General features: G+C 60.1%; 1 non-coding gene across 1 annotated transcript; it reads right to left on the minus strand.

Moving 5' to 3' along the window:
• Positions 1-3,804: 3,804 nt before the first annotated feature.
• LOC131869572 (5S ribosomal RNA) lies at positions 3,805-3,923 on the minus strand. The gene has a single exon (XR_009367954.1). It is a non-coding gene; the product is annotated as a 5S ribosomal RNA (ribosomal RNA).
• Between the last annotated feature and the right edge of the window lie 11,077 nt (positions 3,924-15,000).

A 15,000-nucleotide genomic window follows, 5' to 3' on the forward strand; every position in this document is an offset into this window, starting at 1 on the left:
TGCGCAACGCTGGTGCGAACCTGGGAGCGCTCCGATGTGTGCTCCAAGGTGCGGCGTGCACGAAGTCGGACCCCGGTTTGCCCCGGGTGCGCACCTCGCGTGCACCTTGGTGCGCACACCTTGGCTGGGTTGCGCGCCCTGGTGGGCACCATGGTGCGCACCAAGGAGCGCTCCGAAGTGTGCTCCAAGGTGCGGCGTGCACGAAGTCGGAGCCCGGTTTGCCCCGGGTGCGCACCTCGCGTGCACCTTCGCCGCGGTGGGCACCATGGCGTGCACGAAGTCGGAGCCCGGTTTGCCCCGGGTGCGCACCTCGCGTGCACCTTCGCCGGGGTGGGCACCTTGGTGTGCAGACCTTGGCTGGGTTGCGCGCCCTGGTGGGCACCATGGTGCGCACCAAGGAGCGCTCCGAAGTGTGCTCCAAGGTGCGGCCTGCACGAAGTCGGAGCCCGGTTTGCCCCGGGTGTGCACCTCGGGTGGGCACCTTGGTGCGCATGCCTTGCCTGGGCTGCGCACCAGGGCGGGCTCAAGATGGCACCCGCGTTCCTTTTTTTTCACTATCTTTCAAAACGGAAATTTTAAAATCTCATTTTTTTTTGCCTTTTTCTGGAAATTAGTGAAGGCAGCGCATCAAAGGTGCGCACCTCGCTGCCCACCACGGTGCGCAACGCCGGTGGGCACCCGGGAGTGCTTCGAAGTGTGCTCCAAGGTGCTGCGTGCACGTTGTCGGAGCCCGGTTTGCCCCGGGTGCGCACCTCGCGTGCACCTTCGTCGGGGTGGGCACCTTGGCTGGGTTTGCCCCGGCTGCGCTCCGAAGCGGGGTTATTGGAGCGCCGCCTCTTTTTTTGTCGGAGCGTTTGGTGGGGTTTCTCGCATTGGCTCTTCCGAGGCCCGGTTGCCACCCTGGCGCGCACGAAGTCGGAAGTAGGGTTAATTGCCCGGGTGCGCACCTTTGCCAGGGTGGGCACCTTACCTGGGCTGCGCACCAGGGCGGGCTCAAGATGGCACGCGCGTTCCGTTTTTTTCACTATCTTTCAAAACGGAAATTTTAAAATCTCCTTTTTTTTTTGCCTTTTCTGGAAATTAGTGAAGGCAGCGCATCAAAGGTGCGCACCTCGCTGCCCACCTTGGTGTGCTCTGAGGTGCGCACCCGGGAGCGCTACGAAGTGTGCTCCAAGGTGCGGCGTGCACGTTGTCGGAGCCCGGTTTGCCCCGGGTGCGCACCTCGCCTGCACCTTGGCCGGGGTGGGCACCTTGGCTGGGTTTGCCCAGGGTGCGCTCCGAAGCGGGGTTACTGGAGCGCCCCCTCTTTTTTTGTCAGAGCGTTTGGTGGGGTTTCTCGCATTGGCTCTTCCCAGGCCCGGTTGTTGGGTGCGCTCCCACCCTGGCGCGCGCGAAGTTGGAAGTTGGGTTAATTGCCCGGGCGCGCACCTTCGCCAGGGTGGGCACCTTGGTGCGCACACCTTGGCTGGGCTGCGCACCAGGGCGGGCTCAAGATGGCACCAGCATTCCCTTTTTCTCACTATCTTTCAAAACGGAAATTTTAAAATCTCGTTTTTTTTTTGCCTTTTATGGAAATTAGTGAAGGCATCGCATCAAAGGTGCGCACCTCGCTGCCCACCTTGGTGTGCTCCGAGGTGCCCACCACGGTGCGCAACGCCGGTGCGAACCCGGGAGCGCCCCGATGTGTGCTCCAAGGTGCGGCGTGCACGAAGTCGGACCCCGGTTTGCCCCGGGTGCGCACCTCGCGTGCACCTTGGTGCGCACACCTTGGCTGGGTTGCGCGGCCTGGTGGGCACCATGGTGCGCACCAAGGAGCGCTCCGAAGTGTGCTCCAAGGTGCGGCGTGCACGAAGTCGGAGCCCGGTTTGCCCCGGGTACGCACCTCGCGTGCACCTTCGCCGGGGTGGGCACCTCGGCTGGGTTGCGCGCCCTGGTGCGCACCAAGGAGCGCTCCGAAGTGTGCTCCAAGGTGCGGCGTGCACGAAGTCGGAGCCCGGTTTGCCCCGGGTGCGCACCTTCGCCGCGGTGCGCACCATGGCGTGCACGAAGTCGGAGCCCGGTTTGCCCCGGGTGCGCACCTCGCGTGCACCTTCGGCGGGGTTGCGCGCCCTGGTGGGCACCATGGTGCGCACCAAGGAGCGCTCCGAAGTGTGCTCCAAGGTGCGGCGTGCACGAAGTCGGAGCCCGGTTTGCCCCGGGTGCGCACCTCGCGTGCACCTTCGGCGGGGTTGCGCGCCCTGGTGGGCACCATGGTGCGCACCAAGGAGCGCTCCGAAGTGTGCTCCAAGGTGCGGCGTGCACGAAGTCGGAGCCCGGTTTGCCCCGGGTGCGCACCTCGCGTGCACCTTCGCCGCGGTGGGCACCATGGCGTGCACGAAGTCGGAGCCCGGTTTGCCCCGGGTGCGCACCTCGCGTGCACCTTCGCCGGGGTGGGCACCTCGGCTGGGTTGCGCGCCCTGGTGCGCACCAAGGAGCGCTCCGAAGTGTGCTCCAAGGTGCGGCGTGCACGAAGTCGGAGCCCGGTTTGCCCCGGGTGCGCACCTCGCGTGCACCTTCGCCAGGGTGGGCACCTCGGTGCGCACACCTTCTCAATGTTTTCTTGCCTTTTCTGGAAATTGGTGAAGGCAGCGCATCAAAGGTGCGCACCTCGGTGTGCTCCGAGGTGCGAACCCGAGAGCGCTCCGAGGTGCCCACGAAGTCGAAAGTCGGGTTAATTGCATTGTTTTCCCCGGGTGCGCTCCGAGGTGCGCAACATCGGCGCGCACCAAGGAGGGCTCCGAAGTGTGCTCCAAGGTGCGCACGATGGCGTGCACCTCTGGTGCGCACGATTCGGAGCTCGGTTTGACCGGGGTGCGCACACCTTGGCTGGGTTGCGCACCTTTTGTGCGCTCCAAGGTGCGCACGAAGTCGGAGCTCGGTTTGCCCCGGGTGCGCACCTTCGCCAGGGTGCGCACCTTGATGCGCACGCCTTGGCTGGGCTGCGCACCTTGGTGGGCGCCATGGTGCGCACCTTTCGTGCGCTCCAAGGTGCGCACGAAGTCGGAGCTCGGTTTGCCCCGGGTGCGCACCTTGGTGGGCGCCATGGTGCACTCCGAGGTGCCCAAGATTGGTGCGCACCAAGGAGCGCTCCGAAGTGCGCTCCAAGGTGCGCGCGAAGTCGAAAGTTGGGTTAATTGTCCGGTTTGCCTCGGGTGCGCACCTTGCGTGCACCTTCGCCAGGGTGGGCGCCTTGGTGCGCACACCTTGGCTGGGCTGCGCACACCTTGGCACCCGCGTTTCCTTCATTTTAAATTTTTTGTTTTTTACAATCTCTCAAGTGGGAAATTCTATAATCTCAACTTTTTTTGCCTTTTCAGGAAACTTTTGAATGGAGCGCATCATTGGTGCGCTCCGAAGTGTGCTCCAAAGCTCTCTCCAGCTGCGTGCACCTGCCCCGGCCGCGCACCCGGCCCCGCCCAGCTTCGCTCACCTGTCCCGGGCGTCTGGTGCGGAACCTTAGAGTAAGAAACATCACCGTGCACCTTGGCCAACGTGCGCGACTCGACCGAGCGCGCACTGGCCGAGGTGCACACCGATTTCACCTGGGTGCGCGCGCAGCACCTCGGGCGCACCGGGGTGCGCGCACAACGCCCGGGTTGCACCGTGGCCTGTGTGCTCGGGGCGCCTCGGGTGCGCGCTCGGTGTCGCCCCCGCGCGCGCGGTAGTGCGGGCAGCGCACCCCGGCCCGGCCCGGCCCCGACGAGAACGCAAACGGGCAAAAGGTTTATTCAAATAGCATTGCGACGCCCGGCGAAAAACTAAAAAAGGGTGCAACACCGGGACTTCCCGGGAGGTCACCCATCCCAGTACTACTCCGGCCCAAGCGCGCTTAACTGCGGAGTTCTGATGGGATCTGGTGCACTAATGCTGGTATGATCGCACCCGTTATGAGCTTGTCGCAGTGTGTACTTAGCAAACCGCGACCCACGTGCGAATCCACCCCGGCCACCCACCCCCGTCGAGGTGCACACCCTCCCTCGCGAAGTGCGCCCCGTTCGCCAAGTGTGAGCCCTGCCCGGGTGCGCGCACCTTGCTAGGGCGTCGGGTGTGCACCCGGCCCGGCCTACGTGCGTGCACCTGGAGGGGGCGTCGTGTGCGTGCAGTGTCCCGTCTGCAACGCGGTGCCCACACACCACCTCGGGCGCAACGACCTGCGCTCACATGTGGGCCGAGTGCACCTTGGTGCATGTTCGGGGCGCCTCGGGTGCACGCTCGATCTTGCCCCGGTGCACCAAGGCGCTCGGTTTGCCCCGGGTGCGCACTTGGTGCAAGGTGGGCACCCAAAATAGGGATCAAGCACCAAAACACAAGTTTCGGGATGCAAAATGGGACCCAAGGACCACAAATGCGTTCCAAGACCCATGATGGGTCCACGAGAACAAAAATGTGTTCCGAGACTTAATAAACAAATATTGGGTTTTAGGAGAAGAAACATGCTCTGATGCCCAAAACGAGAATCGACCCCGAAAAGGCCACAGGCCAAAAGTGGGATGCGAGACAAAAAAAAATGGGACCCGAGGACCAAAATTGGGTTCCCAGGTCGAAGACAGGGCAACCGGACAAGAAACGACCTCTAAGGCTCGAAATGAGTCCCGACGACTAAAACTTGACAAGAAGCACCCATCAGGCACCCAACTCGACACCCATGGGATGCCGACCCACCCGGGCTTCCACCTAGCACACCTTGGCACCCACCCACCCTCGCACCCAACCTCGCACCCAACTTAGCACCTTTGAACCCACATTGGCACTCACCCTGACCCTGGCACCTTGGAACCCACATTGGCACTCACCTTGACCCTGGCACCCACCTTTGCACTCACCTTGGGACCCACCCTGGCTCCCACCTCGGCACCCACCCAGACACCCACCTTGGTTCCTTGGCACCCACCTTGGATCCTTGGCACCCACCCCGACACCCACCTTGGCACGCAACTTGGCTACTTGCCACCCACCTTGGCTCCTTGACGCCCACCCCGACAACCACCCCGTGACCTACCCTGGCTAGGGTTGGTGCACACCCACCCTGGTGCCCACCTTGGCACCCACCCTATGACCCACCTTGGCACGCACCTTAGTACCCACCCCGTTACCCACCCTAGGACCCACCCCGTGACCCACCTTGGCCAGGGTGGGTGCACCCACCCTGGTGCCCACCTTGGCACCCACCCATCCTAGCACCCAGCCTGTGACCGGGCTTGGAACCCAACCTTGCACCCGCACCCGTCTTGGCCAGTGTGGGTGCGCACCCATCCTGGCACCCACGTTGTGACACACCCTTTAACCCACGCACCCTAGCACCCACGTTGGCACCCACCTTGGAACCCAACCTAGCAACTTGGCACCCACCCCGTGACCCACCTTGGCATCCACCATAGCAGTCGCCGACTTGGCACCCACCTCGGCACCCACCTTGACACTTGTGGACCCACCTTGCCACTCACCCTAGCATCGACCCATCCTAGCACCCACCCTGGCACCTTTGCACCCTAGCACTCACCCATCCTAGCACCTAACCTGTGACCCACCTTGACACTCACCCTCGCACCCACCTTGGAACCCAACCTAGCACCCACCCACCCTGACACCAACCCTAGCACCTACCCACCCTTGCACCCACCCTGTGACCCATCTTGGCACCCACCCATCCTACCACTCAACCTATCACCCACCTTCTCACCCACCTTGGCATCCACCTTAGCACCCACCCACACTGGCACCTTGGCACCCACCTCGGGCAAGGTGGGTGCACACCCACCCTGGCACCCAATTTAGAACCCACCGAGCATGTTACCCACCTTGGCACCCACATTGCAGCCCACCCTAGTACCCACCCTATGACCCACATTGGCATCCACACCCTAGCACCCAGGCACCTCGACACCCGCCTTGACACCCACCCTAGCACTGAACCTGTGACCCACCTTGGAACTCACCCTAGAACCCACCCACCCTGTGAACCACCTTGGCATCCACCTTAGCACCCACCCACCTTGGCACCCACTCTAGCACTCACCCATCCTAACACCCAACTTGTTACCCACCTTGGCACCCGCCCTCGCGTCCACCTTGAAACCCACCCTAGCACCCACCCACGCAGGAGCCCACCTTGGCACCCAACCTAACACCCACGCATCCTGGCACCCAACTTGTGACCCACCTTGGAACCCACCCTAGTACCCACCTTTGAACCCACTATATCACCAACCCACCTTGGCACCCACCCTATGACCCTCTTTGGAATCCACCCTAGCACGCACCCACCCTGGCACCCACCATGGAGCGCACCCTAGCACCCACCCACCTCGGCACGCACCTCAACACCCACCTTGGTGTGCGCACTGCGCCAACCTCTCAAAGACCCTATGTGGTGCGCTCCAAAGTGTACACCTTTGGTGCGCTCCAAGGTGCGCACCTTTGGTGCACACCGAGGTGCACACCAAAGTGTGCACCGAGGTGAGCACCAAAGTGCACTCCAGGGTGCACACCAAGGCGTGCACCTTTGGTGCGGTCAATGCAAACGAATTCGGAAGTTGGGGTCGATGTCCTAATCGCTGCTGCAGACTACACGTATGAGAATCGGACAAATAGCTTTATATAGGGGAGGTGTTGCGTTTGATGGGTCGACTCCCCTGGTTGTGTGCACTGCACCAACTTCAAAGACCCTGTCTTGTTTAAGAAGTCAAAAGTTGGGGTGGATGTCCTAATCATTGCTGCAGTCTACGCATGTATGAGAATCAGACAAATAGCTTATATAGGGGAGGTGTTGCATTCGGTGGGTTGACTCCCCTGGTTGTGCGCACTGCGCCAACCTCAAAGACCCCGCATAGCAGAAGAAGTCGGAAGTCGGATTTTGGTGAGCACCAAGGCGTGCACCTTTGGTGCGGTCAACGCAGACGAATTCAGAAGTTGGGGTGGATGTCCTAATCGTTGTTGCAGGCTACACATGTATGAGAATCAGACAAATAGCTTATATAGGGGAGGTGTTGGGTTTGATGGGTCAACTCCCTTGGTTGTGCGCATTACGCCAACCTCAAAGACCTTGTTTTCGTTAAGAAGTCAAAAGTTGGGGTCAATGTCCTAATGGCTCCTGCAGGCTACACATGTATGAGAATCGGACAAATAGCTTATATAGGGGAGGTGTTGGGTTTGATGGGTCGACTCCCCTGGTTGTGCGCATTACGTCAACCTCAAAGACCTTGTTTTCGTTAAGAAGTCAAAAGTTGGGGTCGATGTCCTAATTGCTCCTGTAGACTACACATGTATGAGAATCAGACAAATAGCTTATATAGGGGAGGTGTTGGGTTTGATGGGTTGACTCCCCTAGTTGTTCGCATTACACCAACCTCAAAGACCTTGTTTTCGTTTAGAAGCCGAAAGTTGGGGTCGATGTCCTAATTGCTCCTGCAGGCTACGCATGTATGAGAATCAGACAAATAGCTTATATAGGGGAGGTGTTGGGTTTGATGGGTCGACTCCCCTGGTTGTGCGCATTGCGCCAACCTCAAAGACCCTGCATTGCGGATGAAGTCGAAAGTCAGAGTTTGGTGTGCTACAAGGTGTGGTCGAAGGTGCTCACCTAGGTGTGCACCTTTGGAGCACAGGAAAAGTGCCCTCCAAAAGTGCGCACCTTTGGAGTGCACAAAAGTGCCCTCCAAAAGTGCGCACCTTTGGAGCGCAGAAAAGTGCCCTCCAAAAAGTGCCCTCCAAAAGTGCGCACCTTTGGAGCGCAGAAAAGTGCCCTCCAAAAAGTGCCCTCCAAAAGTGCGCACCTTTGGAGCGCAGAAAAGTGCCCTCCAAAAAGTGCCCTCCAAAAGTGCGCACCTTTGGAGCGCAGAAAAGTGCCCTCCAAAAAGTGCCCTCCAAAAGTGCGCACCTTTGGAGCGCAGAAAAGTGCCCTCCAAAAAGTGCCCTCCAAAAGTGCGCACCTTTGGAGCGCAGAAAAGTGCCCTCCAAAAAGTGCCCTCCAAAAGTGCGCACCTTTGGAGCGCAGAAAAGTGCCCTCCAAAAAGTGCCCTCCAAAAGTGCGCACCTTTGGAGCGCAGAAAAGTGCCCTCCAAAAAGTGCCCTCCAAAAGTGCGCACCTTTGGAGCGCAGAAAAGTGCCCTCCAAAAGTGCGCACCTTTGGAGCGCACAAAAGTGCCCTCCAAAAGTGCGCACTTTTGGTGCGCACCAAGGCGCTGGTTCGGTCGTTGCAGGCGAGTTCGGAAGTTGGGGTCGATGTCCTGAGCGGAGGTGCAAACTACACAGGTGTCGGAATCGGACAAATAGCTTATATAGGGGAGGTGTATGCTTCGATGGGTCGACTCCCCAGGTTGAGCGCACCGCGCCAACCTCAAAGACCCTACGGTATGGATGAAGTCGGAAGTTGGGTCCGATGACCGATTCGATTAGTAGGTATGCTCATGAGGTCGGAATTTGGGTCCGATGACCTGCCATGTGCAGGAAGGCGAATGTTGACACTGTGCGTTGCAAGGTGCACACCAAGGCGCTGGTGCGGTCTTTTTAGTCGAGTTCGGAAGTTGGGGTCGATGTCCTGATCGGAGGTGCAAGCTACACAGGTGTGGGAATCGGACAAATAGCTTATATAGGGGAGGTGTATGCTTCGTTGGGTCGACTCCCCGGGTTGAGCGCACCGCGCCAACCTCAAAGACCCTACGGTATGGATGAAGTCGGAAGTTGGGTCCGATGACCGATTCGATATGTAGGCATACTCGCGAGGTCGGAATTTGGGTCCGATGACCTGCCACGTGCAGGAAGGCGAATGTTGGCACTGTGCGTTGCAAGGTGCGCACCAAGGCGCTGGTTCGGTCGTTGGAGGCGAGTTCGGAAGTTGGGGTCGATGTCTTGATCGGAGGTGCAAACTACACAGGTGTGGGAATCGGACAAATAGCTTATATAGGGGAGGTGTATGCTTCGTTGGGTCGACTCCCCGGGTTGAGCGCACCGCGCCAACCTCAAAGACCCTACGGTATGGATGAAGTCGGAAGTTGGGTCCGATGACCGATTCGATATGTAGGCATACTCGCGAGGTCGGAATTTGGGTCCGATGACCTGCCATGTGCAGGAAGGCGAATGTTGGGACTGTGCGTCGCAAGGTGCGCACCAAGGCGCTGGTGCCGTCGTTGCAGTCGAGTTCGGAAGTTGGGGTCGATGTCCTGGTCAGAGGTGCAAACTACACAGGTGTGGGAATCGGACAAATAGCTTATATAGGGGAGGTGTATGCTTCGATGGGTCGACTCCCTGGGTTGAGCGCACCGCGCCAACCTCAAAGACCCTACAGTATGGATGAAGTCGGAAGTTGGGTCCGATGACCGATTCGATACGTAGGCATATTGGCGAGGTCTGAATTTGTGTCCGATGACCTGCCATGCGCAGGAAGGCGGAATTTGGGTCCGATGACCGAGTTGATGGCGTGCCATGCGCAGAAAGGCGGAATTTGGGTCCGATGACCGAGTTGATGTTGATGGCCCGCCATGCACAGGAAGGCGGAATTTGGGTCCGATGACCGATTTGAAGGCGTGCCATACGCAAAAAGGCGGAGTTTGGGTCCGATGACCGAGTTGATATTGATGGCCCGCCATGCGCAGGAAGGCGGAATTTGGGTCCGATGACCTGACATACGCATGGAGTCCGACTCGGGGGCCGATGTTCGATTCGATGACTTGCATTGTGGGTAAAGTCGGAAGTTGTGGTCTTTGACCCGATTCGATGACCAGACTTCGGCTGCTTGAGAATCGGACAAATAACTTATATAGGGGAGGTAGTGTTCTCGAGCATCCTCCCCCCGTGCCCGTTTATGTCGATTGATGCTGGTGCTCGACTGGTTGGAGCGCTCGGATGCAAAAATCTTGCACCAGGATTTATCGATTGTGATGGACACGGCAAGTCTCCTGATTGCTATGCAGGAGCTCATCGTGAATCTCTATGCGGCCTTGGTATGGACTCGACCTGCGGAATGGTTCGGCAATGGTAGTCGCTCCAACACGTCCTTGCAATGGCCACAGAGGTGATTCGACTAGAGCTCCAGTCTAGCTTTTGGGTTGCTTGGCGGACTGGTATAGCCGCGATCGAGTTCCGGCCATGAACGTTTTAGATAGCTCTTGGGCTTTCTGGGACGGAAGTCGGAAGTTTGGGCTGTTGTCCGATTTGATGACCATTCTTCGGATGTGTGAGAATCGGACAAATAACTTATATAGGGGACTGTGTTGTCTCACGCAGCCCCCTCCGTGCCCCTCTATCTCGACCGATGTTGGTGCTTGAAAGGGTTGGGATCGCTCGGATTTATAAACGTGCACCACCATTTGTCGAGTGTGAGGGACGCGGCAGGTCTCCTAAATGCTATGCGGGCGCTCTCTGAGAATCTCTATCCGGCCTCGACACAGACTAGTCTTGCTGAATGGTTTGGCACTGGTAGTCGATCCAACACGTCGTTGTTGTGGCCGCCTAGGCGATTCGATTCGAGCCCCCGTCTAGCTTTTGGGTTGCTTGGCGGATTTTGCCCTATCCGCAAGTGAGCTCGGTCCCTAAACGTTCGAGAAACCCGATTGCTATGCGCCGACTCTCTTTCTTGCGAGCCTCCATCTAGCTTTTGGGTCTCTACGGAACGGAAGTCGGAATCTGGGACCGTTGTTTGATTCGACGAGGCAGACTACGGTTGTGCGAGAATCGGACAAATAACTTATATAGGGGAGGTGTTGACTGGAGCATTCTCCCCCGTGCCCCTCTAACTCGACCAATGCTGGCGCTCGAACGGTGGTAGCGCTCGGATTTTCATTGAGCGCCAGCATTGGTCGATTTAGAGGGGCATGCGAGATTCCCGAATGCTATGCGAGGGCTCTAACGGAAATGTCTATTGGTTTCGGTATGGATGCAATTGCGAGTGGTTCGGCAAAGGTAGTCGTTCCGATGCGTCCATGTCGTGGCCAAATCGATAATTCGATTTGAGCCCTCGTATAGCATTTGGGTCTCTCGATGTGATTCCGCATTCCAGTCCCTTTGGGCACTGCTTGAGCCGCATCCCAGGGGGTTCCCTTCCCAATAATCTGCCTCGCAACCCGATTGCTATGCGGTGAGGCTCCTCGGCCGCCTCGGAACTATCTGTGTATCAGACGCATCGCGGGATAAGGGGTTGGCAACGGTAGTCGCCCCAAGCGCGTCCGATGCTTGGACCATTCCGAGGCGGCCCTGAAGCCTCTTCCGTCTAGCCGTTGGGTCCTTCTCGCCGCATCCCTCGCCTCGCACCCCGATTGCTATGCGGTGAGGCTCCTCGGCCGCCTCGGAACTATCTGTGTATCGGACGCGTCGCGGGATAAGGGGTTGTCACTGGTAGTCGCCCCAAGCGCGTCCGATGCTTGGACCATTCCGAGGCGGCCCTGAAGCCTCTTCCGTCTAGCCGTTGGGTCCTTCTCGCCGCATCCCTCGCCTCGCACCCCGATTGCTATGCGGTGAGGCTCCTCGGCCGCCTCGGAACTATCTGTGTATCGGACGCGTCGCGGGATAAGGGGTTGTCATTGGTAGTCGCCCCAAGCGCGTCCGATGCTTGGACCATTCCGAGGCGGCCCTGAAGCCTCTTCCGTCTAGCCGTTGGGTCCTTCTCGCCGCATCCCTCGCCTCGCACCCCGATTGCTATGCGGTGAGGCTCCTCGGCCGCCTCGGAACTATCTGTGTATCGGACGCGTCGCGGGATAAGGGGTTGTCACTGGTAGTCGCCCCAAGCGCGTCCGATGCTTGGACCATTCCGAGGCGGCCCTGAAGCCTCTTCCGTCTAGCCGTTGGGTCCTTCTCGCCGCATCCCTCGCCTCGCACCCCGATTGCTATGCGGTGAGGCTCCTCGGCCGCCTCGGAACTATCTGTGTATCGGACGCGTCGCGGGATAAGGGGTTGTCACTGGTAGTCGCCCCAAGCGCGTTCGATGCTTGGACCATTCCGAGGCGGCCCTGAAGCCTCTTCCGTCTAGCCGTTGGGTCCTTCTCGCCGCATCCCTCGCCTCGCACCCCGATTGCTATGCGGTGAGGCTCCTCGGCCGCCTTGGAACTATCTGTGTATCGGACGCGTCGCGGGATAAGGGGTTGTCACTGGTAGTCGCCCCAAGCGCGTCCGATGCTTGGACCATTCCGAGGCGGACCCGAAGCCTCTTCCGTCTAGCCGTTGGGTCCTTCTCGCCGCATCCTTCGCCTCGCACCCCGATTGCTATGCGGTGAGGCTCCTCGGCCGCCTCGGAACTATCTGTGTATCGGACGCGTCGCGGGATAAGGGGTTGTCACTGGTAGTCGCCCCAAGCGCATCCGATGCTTGGACCATTCCGAGGCGGACCCGAAGCCTCTTCCGTCTAGCCGTTGGGTCCTTCTCGCCGCATCCCTCGCCTCGCACCCCGATTGCTATGCGGTGAGGCTCCTCGGCCGCCTTGGAACTATCTGTGTATCGGACGCGTCGCGGGATAAGGGGTTGTCACTGGTAGTCGCCCCAAGCGCGTCCGATGCTTGGACCATTCCGAGGCGGACCCGAAGCCTCTTCCGTCTAGCCGTTGGGTCCTTCTCGCCGCATCCCTCGCCTCGCACCCCGATTGCTATGCGGTGAGGCTCCTCGGCCGCCTTGGAACTATCTGTGTATCGGACGCGTCGCGGGATAAGGGGTTGTCACTGGTAGTCGCCCCAAGCGCGTCCGATGCTTGGACCATTCCGAGGCGGACCCGAAGCCTCTTCCGTCTAGCCGTTGGGTCCTTCTCGCCGCATCCCTCGCCTCGCACCCCGATTGCTATGCGGTGAGGCTCCTCGGCCGCCTTGGAACTATCTGTGTATCGGACGCGTCGCGGGATAAGGGGTTGTCACTGGTAGTCGCCCCAAGCGCGTCCGATGCTTGGACCATTCCGAGGCGGCCCCGAAGCCTCTTCCGTGTAGCCGTTGGGTCCTTCTCGCCGCATCCCTCGCCTCGCACCCCGATTGCTATGCGGTGAGGCTCCTCGGCCGCCTTGGAACTATCTGTGTATCGGACGCGTCGCGGGATAAGGGGTTGTCACTGGTAGTCGCCCCAAGCGCGTCCGATGCTTGGACCATTCCGAGGCGGACCTGAAGCCTCTTCCCTCTAGCCGTTGGGGCTTTCTCGCCGCATCCCTCGCCTCGCACCCCGATTGCTATGCTGTGAGGCTCCTCGGCCGCCTTGGAACTATCTGTGTATCGGACGCATCGCGGGATAAGGGGTTGGCAGTGGTAGTCGCCCCAAGCGCATCCGATGCTTGGACCATTCCGAGGCGGCCCTGCAGCCTCTTCCGTCTAGCCGTTGGGGCCATCTCGCCGCATCCCCCACCTCGCACCACGATTGCTATGCGGTGAGGCTCCTTGGCCGCCTCGGAACTATCTGTGTATCGGACGCATCGCGGGATAAGGGGTTGTCACTGGTAGTCACCCCAAGCGCGTCCGATGCTTGGACTATTCCGAGGCGGCCCTGCAGCCTCTTCCGTCTAGCCGTTGGGGCCATCTCGCTGCATCCCCCACCTCCTCGGCCGCCTCGGAACTATCTGTGTATCGGACGCATCGCGGGATAAGGGGTTGGCAGTGGTAGTCGCCCCAAGCGCGTCCGATGCTTGGACTATTCCGAGGCAGCCCTGCAGCCTCTTCCGTCTAGCCTTTGGGGCCATCTCGCCGCATCCCTCGCCTCGCACCCCGATTGCTATGCGGTGAGGCTCCTCGGCCGCCTGGGAACTATCTTCGTATCGGACGCATCGCGGGATAAGGGGTTGTCACTGGTAGTCGCCCCAAGCGCGTCCGATGCTTGGACTATTCCGAGGCGGCCCTGTGGCCTCTTCCGTCTAGCCGTTGGGGCCATCTCGCCGCATCCCCCACCTCGCACCCCGATTGCTATGCGGTGAGGCTCTTCGGCCGCCTTGGAACTATCTTCGTATCGGACGCATCGCGGGATAAGGGGTTGTCACTGGTAGTGGCCCCAAGCGCGTCCGATGCTTGGACTATTCCGAGGCGGCCCTGCAGCCTCTTCCGTCTAGCCGTTGGGGCCATCTCGCCGCATCCCCCACCTCGCACCCCGATTGCTATGCGGTGAGGCTCCTCGGCCGCCTTGGAACTATCTTCGTATCGGACGCATCGCGGGATAAGGGGTTGTCACTGGTAGTCGCCCCAAGCGCGTCCGATGCTTGGACTATTCCGACGCGGCCCTGTGGCCTCTTCCGTCTAGCCGTTGGGGCCATCTCGCCGCATCCCCCACCTCGCACCCCGATTGCTATGCGGTGAGGCTCCTCGGCCGCCTTGGAACCATCTTCGTATCGGACGCATCGCGGGATAGGGGGCTGTCACTGGTAGTCGCCCCAAGCGTGTCCGATGCTTGGACCATTCCTAGGCGGCCCTGAAGCCTCTTCCGTCTAGCCGTTGGGGCCTTCCCGCCCCATCCCTCGCCTCGCACCCCCGATTGCTATGCGGTGAGGCTCCTCGGCCGCCTTGGAACCATCTGTGTATCGGACGCATCGCGGGATAAGGGGTTGGCACTGGCAGTCGCCCCAAGCGCGTCCGATGCTTGGACCATTCCGAGGTGGCCCTGAAGCCTCTTCCGTCTAGCCGTTGGGGCCTTCCCGCCCCATCCCTCGCCTCGCACCCCGATTGATATGCGGTGAGGCTCCTCGGCCGCCTTGGAACTATCTGTGTATCGGACGCATCGCGGGATAAGGGGTTGGCACTGGTAGTCGTCCCAATCGCATCCGATGCTTGGACCATTCCGAGGCGGCCCTGCAGCCTCTTCCGTTTAGCCGTCGGGGCCTTCCCGCCGCATCCCTCGCCTCGCATCCCGATTCCTATGCGGTGAGTCTTCTCGGCCGCCGCGGAACTATACCTGTTATTGCTACTGCATCCTTCGGCTGGTAACCTCCTCTGCCGCCTTGGAACGTTCTCTTTGTCGGACGCGTCGCGGGATAAGGGGTTGGCACTGGTAGTCGCCCCAAGCGCGCCCGATGCATAG

This window comes from Cryptomeria japonica, unplaced genomic scaffold (assembly GCF_030272615.1).
Source record: "Cryptomeria japonica unplaced genomic scaffold, Sugi_1.0 HiC_scaffold_253, whole genome shotgun sequence".
NCBI lineage: Eukaryota > Viridiplantae > Streptophyta > Pinopsida > Cupressales > Cupressaceae > Cryptomeria > Cryptomeria japonica.